The following is an 18,946-nucleotide window of genomic DNA, read 5'->3' on the forward strand; positions in this document are numbered from 1 at the left end:
GTTGGATGATTATGTGCAACTGTAACCTGTAGGTCTTCTTGTAAATTCCCACACAGAGCTTCGATCATCCTCCAGAGCAGTCCAAGCTAAAATGTAGAAGTGCTCAACCCCAGATGAGAAATTCCGACTTTGCTACACTTTGTAGATTCTTCAACATCCAAGGTACCTCAGTGGCGTCAACTTGACTCGTGATGGACAATCTCAGGTCTGGTGAAGGTTAGCTGCACTATCCAACCAAAAGCATCATTCTCCAGTAGTAGAATGTTCCAATCACCACACTGCGTGGACATGGACTACACATATAATGCAATCACTGCAATACAATTTGCGAGGACCCATTGTCTAGCTGATCTTGGCGTGGAATATTGCGGGACATCATAACAAGCTTGACAATAACAAAGTTATTTTGATGCGGCAAACATGCAATGTTACCTCCTGAAGGAAGCCTGGCAATTGACAATTTACAAAGGGACGTCTTATTTACCCTTGCAGGTCAATGCTACCAAGGAAGAATCAAGGAAGACATGTTGGAGGTTTGGCAATTAGTACCAAGATTTTCCTTAATGCAAGACCCATAGTTTTGCCTACTAACTCCATCTGCATTGCAACTTGTAAAACAAAATGAAAAAGATGGGTCTGTGATCAAGACTGGTAATTTTTATAACAATATATATGTCAAGATATAGCAGGCACTGTTTTAGCAGAATTAAGAACTACAATAGAGTGTCTTTTGGAGAATGACATGGATGAACAATCCTAGTTTGTGATATTGGGCAATTTCAATCTTAATTGGGCAATGGCCTAAGCATCACTTATTTGATACCACTGAGGACATGGTAAAATGATCTCTTATCACCAGAAATGCTAGACCCTGAATATGTGCTAATGGTTTAAAACTATACTTCCGGCTCATGGAATGTCTCGGGAGGATAGCTCAGGGGCAACGTGCTCGCCTTGGAAGCAAGACGACACGGAGCACCACAGGGTCGAACCCGGGTCCGCGCTTAGATCCCTCTGGGTATTAAGCGTGTTATAAATAACCTATCATATCAATGTGGAATATGGATTATTAATGGCAGACAAGGGAAATACACCTTCAGTGGCCTCTAGGGTAAAATTAAAAATTACTTACGCATCTCTGTAAACAGATGGAGTAGCATTGTCGATTTTAATGCGTTATGTGCACTGATTAGCAAACTTCACACACTTGCAATAAGGTTGCGTTGGAATTCTCAACCTTGTGAAATGCAAACGCTCAGAATACCCTGCATGTTGCACTGTGCTTTTCAAGAACAAGGATACTTTGGAACTCCTCACTTAAAAAAAATCAGTCTTCAAAACACAATTATTAGTTCCAACTTACACCGGGTACAAACTATTCTTCACTCGCCCGCAACTTTCGAACTTGCTTTATCTTGTCACATGGAAATAATTGCCAAGGATTTTATGCAATTTCTACAAGACCGTTCCTTATAGTGGAACCCCATTACGTTGGGGGCTGGTTGATTTAAAAGATTCTTGTAAAAAGGCAAAATTGTCTATCCAAAATATCTTGAAATCTCAAACTAGTGAGAGGGTAGAAATTGTGAGCCTGTGCAGCATATAGGAAAGCCATTGTGGAGACGAAATTTGAGCTTGCAAGGGTCTGGCATGTGCCGCAGCCTAAATCAACACAAGAGCTTTTTGGAAGCAAGTAAATTATGGTCCCATAATTCGAACCAACGTGTCCGATATCGACTGGGTGGCTAATTTTTCCACTTTTTAAGCCAACAAAGTGTTCTTTAAAAATAAATAAAAAAATGATTTAAGGATGTGGCCAACCAGGGAAAGCATGAGGGCACTTCCACCAAGAGCTCTGTGGCGCCCGTAGTTTCCTAAGCACGCCTCAGAAGATGTCCGGGATCGCTCACAGAATGATTGGCGTGCAGACACTGGAGGCAGAACACTTACCAATAGAGCAGCGCCGGTACAAAGGTGGTGGTGGGTCGGAATCCTAATATGGCGTCCAGGCACTAAGACGTAAACAACAAAGTAGGGATCAACGCATCCAAAAAGCAGGAATGACAGCACTGACCCGGACCCGCTTACATCTGTCGGGATGTAGACAGACCGGGCCCGTAGAGTTGACAGCAGGCAAAGGTGCAGCACTTGCGTGAGGTTGCTGTGGCTGAAAGCGGAATACCGGAACTCAGTTTGGCAGGTTCACACCAGATGCACTCCAAAGATAACACCCCACCGGTAAGCGGAGGACTCTGACTCATCCCAAAAGCAGAAAAGCTATAAAGACGAGCTAAGGGTCTGGGGACCAGTCCCGTGCAAAATCTTCAACACAGCTTTTAGACTTGGCAAAAGGCAGTAACTGAAAATATACAAAAAAGGGGACAGGGACTCTCCAGTAATTACTGATCCATTTCCTTTTGCACAGAGTCAAAGAAATTTGCGAAAAAGATGTCCAGTCTCATCTCCAGGCTTGGGCAGATGAAAACAATGTAATCAACCATCATCTTCAAGTGGGCTTCCAAAGACAAAAGAGCATGGTTGATCAAGGTTTTTGGTTGTTACTGTTGATACAGAAATACCAGCTGTATTTGTGGATCTTTGGACAGCCTTTGATTGAGTCTCATGGGAAATTCTATGGCAGAGCTTGAGGGAAACGGGAGCACCACCTCCCTCCCCACCAGCATATGATTTCTGCCATACAGTCACTATACTTTGAGAACAAAGCAGTTGTGGGCTTTGGCCTTGCTGGAGAAACAACCACTCCCTTCGATGTAATGAGGGGTGTAAGGCAAGGATTCATTCTTGCCCTTCTGGTATTTATTATTTGCATTGAAGAAATAATTAAAGTACTAATACAGAGGTGCATGGACTGCCATAAGATGGGCAGGGATAACTATCCTGCTTTGTTCTATACCAATGACTCTGATTTTGTCAACTTCCACACAAGCCCTAAAGACCACTCTGGACGCCTTTCTGAACAAATATAAGGATCTTGAGCTTAAATTGAATGTCAGAATCACGAATCCTATGGTGTTCAGACCTCAGTTCTCCAAGCACAGTTTGCTGCATATTACTGTGGATGACAGTAAATTGCAACAGATCCTGTTCTATGACTATTTAGGATTAACATTCCACAAGAACGGTGGCTGGTCCTGTATGAATTTAGGAAGACATGGCAGCGGGGCCATCTCACCCATTCGAGTTATACCGAAAATAGGCAATTCCAGCATCAGTTTTTGGTACAGAAACATCGGGATACAGCACTGCGCAGATCCTTAACAGAATTGAAAACATGCGTCTGAAAAAACTGCTCTTGCTCCCACAAATCTCCCCTGCAGCATAATTGCATTTGGAGAACGATATTTCCCCGATCAGAGATATTTTTTGTTAGTTGACAAAGAAGCGAAAGAGATAGATGCGTGGCACCGGAACTGAAGTGCCTACATTTGAATACAGGGAAATGGAACAATGACGGATCTATACCTGGTGACCCTGAATGTTTGGGGTCTGAACTCCCCCACCCTAGCAATTTTCTTTACTGGGAAGATTGGGGGAGAAGGGGGCATCAATCGCTTTCCTATAGCAAACACATTTGCTGGAGCAGGATGAGGCTAGACTAATGCATATGCTCCCAACCCAATATTTTCCATCTAGTGGGCTTAAAAAGAGGGGATTAGCAATACTGATGAGAATGGGGCCAACATTAAAAAAAAAGCTGTAATGAGGGACCAGGAGGGTAAGTACCTCTTCTTTAAGGTTTAAGGTCAATATAGGCCAACAACTCCTCGTCCTAGTAGCAGTATATGTCCCCAATGAAAACCAAGACCAGTAATGGGCAGGCCTACTGCAAAAAACGAGGGAGATTTAATGAAGGAGAAAGTATAACTGGGGGAGATATCAATTGTGTGACAGACTCCAGACTCCGAAGGACAGGAGAGTCAGACGAGCATTAGTAAGGTTGTTGCAAGAATTATCCTTCATGCCTCGTGGCGATTTTTTAATGAGCATATTACTCGTTTGTCCATAGGGGGTACTCAAGAAGCGACATGATTCTGATCTCGTTGACTGTCCCCTAAAGTGGAATCCATAGGCCTAGGGCAAAGATACTTGTCGGGTGACACTTCGATCTCCCTCAAAATACAAGATGACATCCTGGAAAAGAGGATAAGGAATGATGTCTGAATGATAGGATATTGAGAGATGTCACCATCTGAATCATATAGCAGAAACCCTACAGAATTATTTGAAGAAGAATGATGTGGAGAATACATACTTGAGGATAATATGGGACTGCAGTAAGGCCGTAAATGGGGGGTGGGGGTGGAGGGGTGGAGAATGTATAAGTAAAATTGCAGCATTTAGGAGAGCCAGGCCTGCGACCCGGATTGAACTGGGAAAAGTGGTCAAGGAGGCCATAATAAAGCATAAGCAAATGTGATAGATAAGAGCACTCTGGGCATTGACACAAGCTCGCTCTCAGCTAGGGGATCACCTTGCAAACAGATCGGCACACTCTTTTGCAATCTAAGCAATCTTATTATATAAAAGGGAGTAAGGCAAATCGCTTTCTTGCAGCAAAACCTCTGAAAGTTAAGGCCATGCAATTTATTCACTGAGCTGAAGAATGAGTTGGCAATGCCTCAAAGCAAACTGGATAATCTAAAAATAACTGGATAAAAATAACTGGATCCTACTACAAGGAAGTGTGAGAAACCTGAAGGCGTCCCACCCGCTAGTCCCCGGAGAGCGGTCATCCAGGTGGCCAGGACACAGCCATCGCTATTGGATCCAAGTTCCTCGGGGTGGACCAGTGGGGGAGGATCACATGGATGGGAGTCTTTGGGGAGTGGAAGTCAGACATCGATGGGCGAGACCCGGTACCCCATTCCCTGCAAAACCCTTTTCCCCATCCTACCCCGTAGGACACAGAAGCTTAAACCACACCCCCCAGCCCCCTTTCCTAAACGAACATTTACTTACACAGAGAAAGACTACAGACTAACACAAGCCTTTTACCTGACATATCCCAACACAAGGATCAGGCATTTGACCAGAACCACATACACACACCACACACACAAACAACCACACACACAACAGCCCTTTACCTTCCCCACAGGGATAAAAGGCAGAGCACAAGACCACACAATGAGCAAGACCGAACGCACGAGGGGATAGCTATTCCAGACTGGCAGTTTAAGAGGAGGAGAAAAGCAGCAAAAACTGAAAGAACGACGAGGAGGGAGTTGCCCTTGCCCTTTTCAACTCAGAACCGCGAGGCCTCCGATAAAGGAAGTGCAAAACCGGCGAGTACATACAGCTGGCGTGTAGTGTGACAGTTGTTAACGGTGCACGGGAGTCTCCGGCACGGATACCACAGGCGGGGAGGCATGCTGGCTACTGTGGTACCATCCTTTACTCCAGAGGCAAAACAGACCAGCGGGTTCAACACAGCCGGTGAGTCGGAGAAAGCGGATAGGAAACCGAACTGGGTTGAGCCCAAGGTTGCAAGTGGCAACATTATATGTGAACAAAGAACTTGTGTTTTGAACTTTTGAGGAAACCGAGAAAAGGGCCAGCTGCAGAGTTGTTGGGCGCCAAAGGAGTGCGCATTCGAAGGACTCTGGCTGGCCCCTTTATTTTGTTGCATTTGAATTTTATTATTTGTATTTTATTATGCTTACATAGCGTTTTACGCCAAAGCGCTTTACATTATAACAAGAATAAATTGAAGATGAAACAGTAGAAGCAAAGAACAAGTTACTTCTTACCTTGTAACGTTCTTTCGACGGGATGTTCCTCCGACATATTCCTTATCTTTGATAATACGTTTCCAGCTTGCTGGCCTCGGAATTTTTTTCTGTAGAGGGCGCTGCGCGTCGACGTCCACCGAGTCGATGACCCTCGACAGCCACCGTATCGGCGCTGATGTCACCATGCCCATAAATAGCCACGCGCTGCGTCCGTTGCTCAGTTCCGTTTTGTAGCATAAGAAAAGTCATGCCTGAATTGGTTATTGACCTTGAAGGAGCGCAAGCTGCAACCACAAGGGAAGTATTACTGTGGGGATGGATGGGCGGGGCGATAAGGAATACGTCGGAGGAACATCCCATCGAAAGAACGTTACAAGGTAAGAAGTAACTTGTTCTTCGAAGGGATTGTGTCTTCCGACGTATTCCTCATCTTTGATGGACTCCCATAGCAGTGGCATGTAATTGGAGGTGGGAGTAAGAATGTTATGTATCCCTTCAGGGATGGACCGAATGTAATACGGTCTTGCCAAATCTGGTCTCTTGACTAGTGGAGTAATCCAGGTTGTAAAATTTTGTGAATGTATGTGCGGACGACCATGTGGCAGCCGCACATGTGTCTCGGACCGGTACCCCTCTTTGGAGAGCCGAAGAGGCTGCAATACCCCTGGTTGAATGAGCCCTAAGATTTTGGGGTGGCTCTTTCCCTGCCAGTTTGTAACATTCCAGAATGGCCAAAATAATCCACCTGGAAATGGTTTGATTTGTTATGGGTAGTCCCAACTTGTGACCCGAGTATCCTACAAACAGTTGGTCTGTTTGCCTGATCCTAGCCATTCTGCTGATGTAAAAGCTGAGAGCTCGCCTTGGGTCCAGCCTATGTAGCCTTTCTTCCTCTTTCCCCGGATGGGGAGGAGGGTAGACCGAAAGTAAGGTAATTTTCGGAGTAATATGAAATTCAGAAACCACCTTAGGGAGGAAATTACGCTTCACCTGTAAGACAACTTTATCCTTGTGGAAAATCGTATGAGGGGGTTTACAGGAGAGAGCTTGTAGTTCGCTCACCCTCCTATCAGATGTTAGTGCTACCAATAGGACAGTTTTAAGCATGAGAAATCTCAGCGAACAAGAGTGAAGTGGTTCGAATGGAGTGCCCATTAGGAAGTTTAAGACTAAATTTAAGTCCCATAAGGGAACCTGGAATGGTTTGAGGATAAACATTAGTTAATCCCTTGAGAAATTGTATCACTAGAGGTAGTTTGAAATACGATGGTTTCTCCGCAGTGCGCTTGAAGATAGAAAGTGCTGCGAGATAGCCTTTTACAGTGCCAACTTGAAGGCCTGAGTTTGCTAAGTAGAGTAGAAACGATAACACCGTTGGTGTACCACATGAAAAAGGGTCGATATTCTCTTCCCTACACCAGCTGCAAAATTTGTTCCAACGGCAGCAGTATAAAGACTTTGTTGCTGGCCTTCTGGCCGAAAGCAACACCTCCATGACGTCATCAGGGAGGTCTCAATCCTTGTACCTCACCCTTTCAGAAGCCAAGCGTGAAGGTTGAGGGTTCTGGTGTCTGGGTGGAGAACCTGACCTCCCTTCTGCGAGAGAAGATTCTCTTTGAGTGGAAGACGGATTGGAGGGCAGATGGACATATCTAGAAGGTCCGGGTACCACGTTCTCCTGGCCCAGTCTGGGGCAATTAGGATCATGGTTTTCCGGAATCTTCTCAACCTCCTGATCATTTGAGGAATAACAGGGACTGGTGGGAACGCGTAAAGGAGTGGAAACTCACAGTCCACTACGAACGCGTCTCCCAGAGCGCCTCTCGGGGGAAATTCCCTTGAACAGAACAGATCGCACTTCCTGTTGGTGCTTGTGGCGAACAGATCCACCTAAGGGGTTCCCCAAAGGGCGAAGATCTCTTGAAGGACTTCCTGAGCTAGCTCCCACTCGTGGGAGACTGTGCTCTGCCTGCTCAGAGCATCCGCTGTCAAGTTCTTCTCTCCGGCTAGGTGGACTGTCGATAGAGAGATTCCGTCCCGAATTGCCCAAAACCAGAGTTGCATTGCCTCTCTGCACACTGGCAGTGATCCTACGCCTCCTCTTTTGTTGAGGTAGTGCATGGCCACCGTGTTGTCCGTCATTATCAGGACATTTCTCCCCTGTACTGATGGCAGGAAAGCTTTCAGCGCTAGTCTGATCGCTCTCAGCTCCAATAGGTTGATGTGTAGTCTGGACTCCGATGGAGACCAACGACCGCTGATGGTGAAGTCGTTGGCATGGCTCCCCACCCCGTGAGTGAGGCGTCTGCGACTACTGTTATCTCCGGCCATGGTTGCCAAAACAGTTCTCCTTTCAAGATGCTCTCTGGATAGGCCCACCATTGAAGGTCGCGGGCTACTTTGTCCGAAATCCGGAGGAGATCTGTCATTCTCCCCGAGAATTGTGACCACTGAGTTCTCAGTACCCACTGAAGAGATCTCATTCTCAGGCGAGCCTCTGGCACAAGGAAGATGCAGGATGCCATAAGGCATAGCAACCTCAAAAAGTCGAAGGCTGGGAGATGTTGGGCATTTTGAAACTTGTTGACCAGCTGCAGAATATCTTGAGCCCTCACCTCTGGTGGCGAGGCTTTTCCCAGGGAAGTGTCCAGGACCGCTCCAATGAACTGGAGTCTCTGTGATGGTATCATCTGTGACTTCTTTAAATTAAAGGGAGAAGCCCAGTTTGTGAAGTGGCAGACATAATCTAGCTGGACCTGGGCCTGTTTCGAAGATACAGCCCTGATCAGCCAATCGTCCAGGTAGGGGTAGACGTGGATCCCTTCCCTCCGACTCGCCGCCACTACTGACATTAGCTTGGTGAAGACCTTCGGGCGGAGGTCAGCCCAAATGGCAGATCTCGAAATTGATAATGAGAGTCGCCAATTGCGAACCTCAGGTATTTCCTGTGTTTCAGATGGATTGGCACATGGAAATAAGCATCCTGAAGGTCCAGAGATACCAGCCAGTCCTGGAGCTGGAGGGCCTGAAGGGCCTGAAGGATCTGAGAGAGAGTTATCATCTTGAACTTGTCCTTCCTGAGGAACTTGTTCAATTCTCGTAAGTCCAGGATGGGTCTCAGTCCTCCGTCCTTCTTTGGTATGAGAAAGTAGTGGGGGGGGGGGGGGGAGTACCAGCCCTTGTTCCTGTCCGCTACAGGTTCCGGTTCTATGGCACCTTTCTCTAGCAGGTCTATAATTTCCTGCAAGAGGAGCGGATCTTGAACTTTTAGAGAGCTGTTCCCCGGTGGATGACTGAGGGATGTGTAGAAAGGGTAGGCAGTAACCCTGGGCAACTGTCTCCAATGCTCAAGCATCTGACGTTATAGCCTGCCATTCCGTCAGATGGTGAGTTAACCTGCCCCCTAAAGGTGTTTTGTGTGAAAAGACCTCAGAGTGGTTTGGGGGCGGCTGATGCAGATGCCGAGGGTAAAGAGGCACCTGCTGCTGTTGCGGCCTTAGTACCTTTGACCCGTCCACCACGGGTGGATCTCCTTTGGCCTCTGAGCCGGCTGTCCTCTGCCTTTCCCCAATGCGGAATAATAGCGAAAGGACTTTCCTCTCCCAGAGGTTCCTGAGGGGTGAAAAGGAGTTTGGCGGATAGCAGCTCCTAAAGATTTTGCTGCTGCTTTAGAAGTCTGCAACTTTTCCAGACTGTCATCAGCCTTTTTTCCGAATAATGAAGAGCCATCCAAGGGCATATTCAAAAGTCTGGCTTGTACATCTGGAGCAAAGCCAGACTTTCGCAACTACGCATGCCTGCAGATTGTTGTACTTGCCGCAATGGCCCTGCTGATACTGTCAGCGGAATCGATGCCAGTATAAAGTGATTCGCACATGGCATCTTTGCCATCTTTAATAATGTTAAGGAAGGCTTCCTTTTCCTCTCCTTCGGGTATGCAGTCAGCCGCTGATGAAGCACACTCCCACAGTGTGTGACTGAACCTGGCGAGCGTACAGGTGGCGTTGATGGACTTCAACGCCATACTACAAGCAGAGAAGACTTTCTTCGCCATAGAATAGTACCTCTTGTCATCTCTATCCTGAGGGACAGTAGGGTAAGCGGTCCTACTGCTAGATGAAGTTGCCGCTTGGACTACCAGGCTCTCTGGAGTCGGGTGTTTTGCTAAGTATTCAGGGTCAGCAGCCGCTACCCTATACTTGGCTGACAATCTTATTGACGGCAGGGATAACTTCAGGAGTTTACCAATTAGATGTAATTTTCCTTTGTAAGGCTGCATGGAAGGGGACCACAGGGTCCTCCTGTGGACCTCTAATATGTCTGTCAGGTCATCCTGTTGAAAAACAGGCGAAGGCGCAGACCAACCCATAAATTCAATAATTCTTGCCATAAGGGTTCTATAGGGTGTTTCAACATGTTCCCCTGGGTCTGGCTTAACAAATTCCACTTGTGGGGAAGTGTCCAGCCCACTTGCCTCATGTAGTGACTCCTCTAGTGACTCCTGTAGGTCCTTCAACCTTCTTTCCTCAGAGGTGAAATCCTCTGAAATAGGCAGTGTGGTCCTCTGCAACCCAAATGTTTCCTTGTCAGAATCTTCCCCCTCTTCATAAATTGAAGATAGTCCAGGGTACTCTGACCTCTGAAATGGTGTAGAACCCATCTCTAAGGCAGAAGGAGCCAAACTCGTCATTATTGGGCGAGAAAACGTCGATGTCGTCGACGCCGAGAAGGGCGTCAAGAAAACTGGAAGAGGTCTTGAAGAACTCGAGAGGATCGGGATCCTACTCGAGGACATCGACGACGGCCTTGGCGTCGTGCCGGAGGCCCTTGGAATCACCGTTGGCTGTGGAGTAGCCTTGGTCTTCTCTTTCATCTGCGTTAATGTCGGCGTCGACGATGGTGTGGAGTCGATCGACCGATGCGTCGAAGAACCCTTCGACAACGGCGTTGATAGTGCCGATCCATGCGTCGAAGGAATCTTCGACGACGAAGATGATGCCTTCTTACCCGATGGCTCGTGGCGCTCTCAGGTGGAATGTTTCGCCGGGTGCAGCGACTTGCAGCATTTTGATTTTTTGGGTTTTTCACCTGGGGCATCACCCTCAGCTGTCTTCGAGGGGGTCAAGGGCGCTTTCTTAAAGACGCTTAACATTTTCTTTCTGAATTCCTCCCACTCAGCCTGAGAGCTGTGTTTTGTGGGACAGGAGACCCTTTCTGGGGAAACAGAGGAAGGGGATCTTCGACGTCTCTTTTTTGAGTGTCTTGATCTCGACGAATGGTGGGAGCTACTTCGAGATCTAGAATGAGAATGTTTTCGACGGCGAGGAGATGAATGCCTCGACTCAGCCGAAGAAACCTTCGAGGAGGTTTTGACTGATTTACCTCTCTCGAGATTCCCCTTGCGCTCCTTCAAGGCTTTCGCCGTCATGGACATGCAGTCCTCACACTCCGAACAATGGTGCTCGGCTCCCAAGCACCACAAGCAGATCCTGTGTGGATCCGTTATCGAATTTTTTTTTACCGCATTGTCGGTTCCGATGAAGATGCCATCGAGAACAAGTTGGTATTTATTCAAGTAGATATAGAGGGTTATCCTGACTGAAGTGAGCAACGATGTTCCGAGTCCCCACGAAGCGCAGAAAAACGGAACTGAGCAACGGACGCAGCGCGTGGCTATTTATGGGCATGGTGACGTCGGCGCCGATACGGTGGCCGTCGAGGGTCATCAACTCGGCGGACGTCGATGCGCAGTGCCCTCTACAGAAAAAATTTCCGAGGCCAGCAAGCTGGAAACATATTATCAAAGATAAGGAATACGTCGGAGGACACAGTCCCTTCGAAATATTGTTTTACTGGTTTGATTCATGTTTTGTAAGTAGAACAATTTGCATATGAAGATAAACGAGAAAGGAGGGGGTGAAGAAGGAGAAGGAAGAGGGAGACAGGAAGAGGAATAGAATGAAGATGCAAGAGGAGGGGAGGAAACGGAGCAGGAAGAGAAAGGTAAGAAGGGGAAGGCATGAGTGAAGAAAGAGGAAGGTGAAAGGAGGGGATAGGCGTATCAGGGGGGTGAGTGGAGAAGAAGAGATTTCAAGGAAGTACGAATGAAGTACGAATGAGAAATAGGTGGGGATGGAGCAGATAGAGGCATGGAGTTCCAGTGTAGGGGGTGTAAGGAGCTGAATGGAACGGAAACGTGAGGAGTCACAAGGGGGTGGGGGAACAGAGTAGGAAGGGAACGGCAGATCGGAAAGAGCGGGAGGCAGTGTAGAATGAAAGGAGAGAAGAGAGTTATGGGGGAGCAAGATGATGAAGAGATTTAAAGAAAAGACAGAGGAAGTGAAATTTAAGTTGGGAGTGAAAGGAGAGCCAGCCAAGGTAAGAAAGCGAAGAGGAGATTGAGTCGTGAGGAGAGAGAAGACAGAGGGTACGGATGGCAGTGTGGTAGAGGGATTTGAGGGGTGCAAGATGAGAAGCAGGGAGTCCAACGAGGAGAGAAGAACAGTAGAAAAGACAAGAGAAGACGAGGGAGGATATTAAAGGTTTGGTGGCATGGAAGGTGAGGGAAGAGCAGACTTTACGAATATTGAAAAGGTAGTACCGACATGCACGAGAGGTAAGAGAAATATGATGGGTAAAGGAGAGGGAGGAGTCAAAGTAAATACCTAGATTACGAGCATGGGCAGAAAAAGATTAGAGGGGGGAAAATTAATAAACAGAGGGGGAGATGGAGGGGGAAGAGTGTTGGAGGGGAAGAATAAGACTTCAGTGTCATGTACAGGCGTGCAAGCAGTGCTAAGAAACGGCTGCATAGCCCTTTAAGGATGCTGCAACCAGGTGCCTGGAAGTTGGCATGGCAACGCTGGCGTCCTCTCAGCATTTCCTACGGCCGACGCCGGAATCCGCGGAACGCTGTCATGTGACCTTTCCTTTTTAGGCACCGCCTTCACTTCGTATCGGTGCTTCCGATTGAGAATTGGTGGCGCTTTGTACCTTGTGCTTTGTATTCTGTTCCCTTGAACCCCTGTTGCAGTGCCCTTCCTCCTCCCCATTCCCTCCTGTGTTCCCGATTGCCTCGTTTCCTCGACCAGGACCGTTACCTGGCTTTGATTCTGGACTGCCTTGTTCTTGTATGCTGCCTGTATCGTGCTTCGACCTCGGACTGCTCACGGACCTCTTTGCCTTCGCCCCATTTGTTTTGGTTGCTCTTCGTTGTCTTCTGGATCCTCACTCACCTGGATTGCGTCTGGGTAAAAATTTGGATTGTTCAAACTTGAAACTTGGATTTCCTTGCTACGTACACTAATTCAAAACTGCCAAGTGTGTATTAGGCGTCCTCATGCGGCGGGATAGGTGGTTGGGCTTTTCTTGGATTCTGGATTGTCGATTTCGGAGTTGGATTTGCTTCCCTGCCTTTTTCCACCTGACTCTCCCCGGCGTTGATCAGGACTAAAACACGGTAAGCCCTAGACTTGCATGGGAAGGGGGGTGTTATTGGAATTTGACAAACATGTATTGCATTCTTAATCTGTTGTGTTCCGGTCTGGTGAGAAGGGCGGTTGGTTATATATTCTGTGTTGTGTTAACCCCTCACCTACAGATCCAACGCCTGTCCTCGGCCACTCGTACCACCCTGGCTTCACCGATAACTCCTGCGGCATGTGTCTTCATCTGGGTCTCATCTGGCATCCTTTCTTTCCTCTGACTGATCGCACTGGCTGTCTATTCCTGGAGCAAGAGGGTTCCATCAGGAGGAAGAACTCATTGGCTACACGACGTGGGTAACTTGCATCTGACATTCAGTCTCATCAGTGTTGAGAGAGAAAGTGGGGTGACATCCAGTTTTTAATGGCAATAAGACAGGAACAGAGATTCAGGTGGAGGTCAGGAGTGAAGGAAGAGAAGGAAAGGAAAAGCTGGGTGTCATTGGCGTAGAAATGGTGAGAAATTCCGAAGGAAGAGATAATAGGGGCGAGTAGGGAGGTGTAAAGAGAGAATAGGAAAGTGCCAAGAACAGAGCCTGTTGAGAAGGGGTGATCAATGGTATCAAAGGCAGCATAGGTGTAGAGGAGGATGAGTACTGAGGATTGCTTAGAGTAGCGAGCAGAGAGGAGGGAGTTGAGAACATAAGTGAGAGCGGTCTCAGAAGAGTGTTTAGGGCGGAAGCCAGATTGAGAGGGGGGGGGGGGAAGAGAAAGGTTAGCGACAAAAGCAGAGAGCTGAGAATAGACAGTGTTTGAGTAATTTAGAGAGGAATGGAAGAAGTGAGATTGGACGGAAGTTGGATGTAAGGTGGGGTTAGCAGAAGGTTTCTTCAGAATAGGGATGATAGTAGGGTTCTTGAAGGCAGAAGGGAAGGTAGCAGACAAGAGACAGATATTGAAGGAGGTGGTCAAGTAAGGAATGAGAAGAGGGTAAATCTTCGGAATAAGGAGGGTGGGGAGTGGGTCAGAAGGGGCAGCAGTAGGATGAAATTTAGACAGGATGAGGGAAACATCAGAAGGAGTGACAGGAGAGAAGTCAGACATACAAGCTGAGGGCGAGGGGGGAATAAGAAGGGGAAAAATTCATGTTTTGGCAAAGAGAAAGAATTTTGGAAGAGAAGAAGTCAGCCAAATCAGAAGGAGAGAGTGGAGACGTAGCTGAGAGGTCAGGAGTGGGTGGGGAGGGAAGACGAGAAAGGGTTTGAAAGATGCAGCGAGGATAAGAGGTTTGGGAGTGGAGAAGGTTAAAATAGTAGGAACGTTTAGCCGGGCTGAGGCAGGAGTCATATAGAGAGTGGTAAGAGAAATAGGAGGTTTGGTTAGATAAAGAGGGGAATTTGAGCCAGTGACGCTCGAGGCGCGAAGGAGGCAACGCATGGACAGGAGGTGAGGGGAAAGCCAAGGTTCAGAAGGTTTATGAGTAGGACGAAAGGAAGAGATTATATTCTAATTAAGGAGAGCTTATAGGCTGAAATTCAGAATCTTCCTTCCCTGTTTTTAATAATAATGTGGTTGTTGACATTTCCCTGGTTTTTGTAACCGCTCCTTCCATTTTTATTGTGTTGAATAGCTTGGTTAATAGGGTTGTCAGTACTGTTTTATAGGCCTTGTAGTAACTATTTGCAAACCCATCTGGGCCCAGGCAGGCATTGATCGCTTTCCCTGCCTTCTCTGGAGGAATGGCCTCCTAACAATTCCTTATCCCCTTTAGAAGTTTTTGGTAGCAAAACCTTACCTAGTTCTTTTTGGCGACCTACTTTTAATGACTTCTGTAAGGAACTCATGGTGCCAACAGTAAAGACAGACACAAGTGATCAAAGTTCAAGGGTGTTTGTTGAACTTTATCATGGGTGAGATAAACGCCTACTCTAAACCAAAATGTAAGATGGGATCAAGCTACGACCATCAAATAATAAGGCAGTCCTAGGGGCGTTTTGTCAACAACAAAAAAAGCACTACTGCCAGTCCTTGCCACTAAGTTACAAAAAGAGTGTGGGATAATGTTGACCAAAAAAAGAAAGAGGTGTTCACAAAATAAGTCTGGGGGGGGGGGGGTCTCCCTTCCCCATGTTTTTAGCACGGGACAAGGCGGGACTCGAGTACAGTACACTCCTGGGCCTCCCTAGCATGAGGTTCACAATTCCAGTTCAACGATGCCAGAACCTTCAGGGACCAAGTCTCTTGTGCCAAAGTATTTTGCCTTGGAAGGCCTGCTGGACCAAAATAACAAACGGACCAAAGTTCCTTTGGTGATCTTGCACCGTGGGTGATTGCTCTTTGCCCCTTGGATCTCCCTCAGCCGGGCTCGGATCCTTCTTGCAACTTGCGCCTCCCTATGTCTGGTTCACTGCCGCTTTTTACCCTTCACACAAACTTCTCGGGTGTATCCGATCTCACCCCGATTCGCAGACATCCCTCAACCGGGGTCACATTTGCCAATTTCACAGTTCACTTTTCTTATCACATTCAGGATTTACTTTCTTAGTTTTTCCTTTGGCTTCCCTCCGTTGAGTTCACTTCGCCATTGTTAACACAGTTCATGAGTTTCTAAACACAGTTCATGTTTTACTTCATATTTTCAGAAAGCGTGGTTCCTTTTCCCTAGCTTTCTCTCAGCAATGGGTCAGAGGCTTTCGATTGTACAGATAATTTTATGTGACCTCTGTAGGACCACTCTAACCCTCGCTCTGCCCTGTTGTATGGCCTTCTGGGACTTTTAGTTTCACAGCTGGACCTACTGGAACTAATGTACACACTGGAACTACTGTAGTTTCAGTTTCACTGTGGGGGTGCTGCAGCCGCTCCCGTTTCAGCTCCCGCCTTGCGCACCGTGCGCAACCTGGCTGCCGTACCTGCCACCACTTTACCACGGCGGCCCCCTGCCGGCACTAGACAGACCCTCGCCCGCCCTTGTTTTAGGCGGACGTACCTGGCCTCTGCCTGCTACTCTTGGCTGCATCGCCTGCTCTCTCCCCTTGTCGGCAGGCCACCCAACTTCACCAGGGCCTTCCTCTTGACACCACTCCTCTGCCTCCATCGGGGCCTGCTTCGGCTCCTGCTCTCAGCCCTCGCGGGGGAGTGGCTGTCGTGTCTGCTGCCCCATCACAGACACATCACTGTTGCATCCTCCCACCATCAATTTTCTGGACGTGCAACTGCTGTCCACGGGCCGCCTGCCACCACCTGGGCCCTTCTGATCAGCGGACCGCCTGTTACCACCTGGACTCCTCCTGTCTGCTGCCCCCCCGCACAACCACCGGGGCTCTTCATTCATTTCCCAAGGGCTACCTGCTACCACCTGGACCCTTCGGATCGTTGAACCGCCAGATACCTCCTGGGCCTTTCCTGTCTGCTGGCCCCCACCACAAGGGCTATTTCTTCCCTACAGGCTGCCTGCTACCTCCGGGGCCCTTTTGATCTGCGGACCGATTGCTACCACCTGGGCCCTACCTATCTGCTGGCCTCCTGCCACCACCAGGGTTCTTTATTCCCTCTGGCCCACGGGCTGCCTGCTACCACCGGGACCCTCTCCGGCCTGTGGTCCACCTGCTACCCTACCTTCTGGGTCCCTATGATCTGCGGACAACCTGCTACCTGCAGGGCCCTTCCTGCCTGCTGGCCCTCTACCTCCACCAGGGCTCTTTCTTCCCACGGGCCACCTTCTACCTCCGGGGCCCTACCTGTCCGCTAGCCCCTGTCACTACCTGAGCTCCTTATTCCCTCTGTCTCACGGGCCGCCTGCCACCACCTGAACCCTTCCGACCTGTGGTCTGCCTGCCACCCTCTGGGCCTCTCCTGTCGGCTGGCCCCCCTGGACCCTTTGTTCCCCACTGACTGCCTGCTACCAACTGGAATCTAACTTCCCCTTCACTCTCTTCATCACAGCACTCTCCTCCCCCACTCTGTCATGCGCATTCCCAGACTCCACTCTCTTCGTCCTCCTTACTCTTCCCCCTCACCCCCCTTCTTTCCTCCCCCCTCCCCTTATCCTCATGACCCTTCCCTTGCTCAACCCCTCCCCCGGTCACTCCATTCCCTTCCAACCCTCCCTCATCGTCCCACCTCTGCATTGTCCACGAGGCCTTCTGGGGCCTTGGGCCAAAATACCTTCAACTCTCTTCCTAAATAGCTTCCTTCTCGAGCTCTTCGGTCATCCGCCTCCAACTCCCTCAGGGTCAGTCGCTTCTCCAAACAACAAGTTGGTGGCAGATCTCTCTCCTCTGCAGGGGCCTCCCTCTGGAACAGCCTTCCTGCCTCCCTGAAACTTGGAGAACCATCTCTGGTTCCGGAAGCGCCTCAAAACCTTCCTCTTCGCCTCCACTTTCTCTCCCCCTCTCCCCTGCTAAAGTTACTGAAACCGCACTGAATCTGCAACTGGGCCACTCACCGTTCTCGGTCCTTGGCCCAACCACTCTCCCCTGCACTGCCTCCCTGGCACCCCCTGCACTACGGGACTGTCTTTATCCCTACAGCCCCCCTTCCCAGCACTTGTCTGCACTTACTCGCACTTGCCACTAACTGGCCCTTGTTATTTTTCCTGTATGCTATTAACCCTGTACTGCACTTTCCCCCTTGCACGTCTCCCTTTCCCCTCTACCCTTGCACTTGCGCGATCTGAATGACACCTGGCCTAGTAGGATCGTTGTCTGTCTCCCCGTGTTCCCCCGCCTGCCTCGTCGTGCCTTGAAACACTTGTGTATAGGCGTGTTACAAATGCCATATCATACCCCCCTATTATCCAACCCTCCAGACTCATCAACATTGCTCTCTGGAATGCTAGATCCATCTGCAATAAGACCGCAGCTGTCTTGGACATGTTCTTCCGACTCAACCTTCATTTCGGCTCTATAACCAAAATTTGGATCTCCCTTCACAGCTCTACTGTTCCTGCTTCTCTCACCACCTCCTCCTTCTCTCATGTCTTCTCGTCGTGGCGGTGGCATTGGTCTCCTATTCCACCCTAAATACCTTTCTTCTACCTCCTCATTGCCTCTTCCAACCTTCCCTTCCTTTGAATACCTTTAGAAATCCTACTCCCCCACACCCTTTTTCCCTTCTAATTATCTACATACCTCTTGACCCTCTTTCCTCCTTTTACAATGACCTTTACTACCTCCTCTCTTATCTATCTCTCGCCCCTCACTGTACTTGGCGACTTCAACCGTCACCTCCCCACTCCCCCTCATCCTTCACCCTCTTCTTTCCACCCTTGACTCCTACCTCCTCTCCCTTCTCCTACTCACTCTTCTGGCTCCACTCTTGATCTTATCTTTAATTCTACCTACTCCTCCTCAACCCGTCTCCACTTTTCCCAACTATCTCTCTGATCATGCTTTACTCTCCTTCTACCTTTCTCCTCCTCTCCCTCCCCCCACTCAGTCACCCTCCCCCACATCCTTTTCTCGATGAGATCTCCGCAACTTTAGCCCTTCTCTCTTTCGACACTTGCTCTTCCTCTCTCCCCCACCCCATCTCTGATTTCTCTTCTCTCACGACTAATGAAGCTCTATCTTCTCTGTCCTCCTCCCATCTCTTCCAGTCTAGACCAACTCTAATGAACTCCTTAAATGAACACAGAACAATGTAGGATTTACAGGGCCAATATTGCGGAATTATGGCAAACTACCATGAAAGACATTAGGCGTTGGGACTTACAAGATTTACCATGGTCTGCTCGGATTGTAGCGGTTAAAATAACTACCCAGATTG

General features: G+C 48.6%; 1 protein-coding gene across 2 annotated transcripts in view; it reads right to left on the bottom strand.

Annotated features, from left to right (window-relative positions):
* KLHL8 (kelch like family member 8) overlaps nucleotides 1-18,946 on the bottom strand; it is a 789,397-nt gene that overhangs the window by 538,290 nt on the left and 232,161 nt on the right. The window lies entirely within an intron of this gene.

Source organism: Ambystoma mexicanum, chromosome 6q, assembly GCF_040938575.1.
Source record: "Ambystoma mexicanum isolate Mex_15411 chromosome 6q, UKY_AmexF1_1, whole genome shotgun sequence".
In the NCBI taxonomy this organism is placed as follows: domain Eukaryota; kingdom Metazoa; phylum Chordata; class Amphibia; order Caudata; family Ambystomatidae; genus Ambystoma; species Ambystoma mexicanum.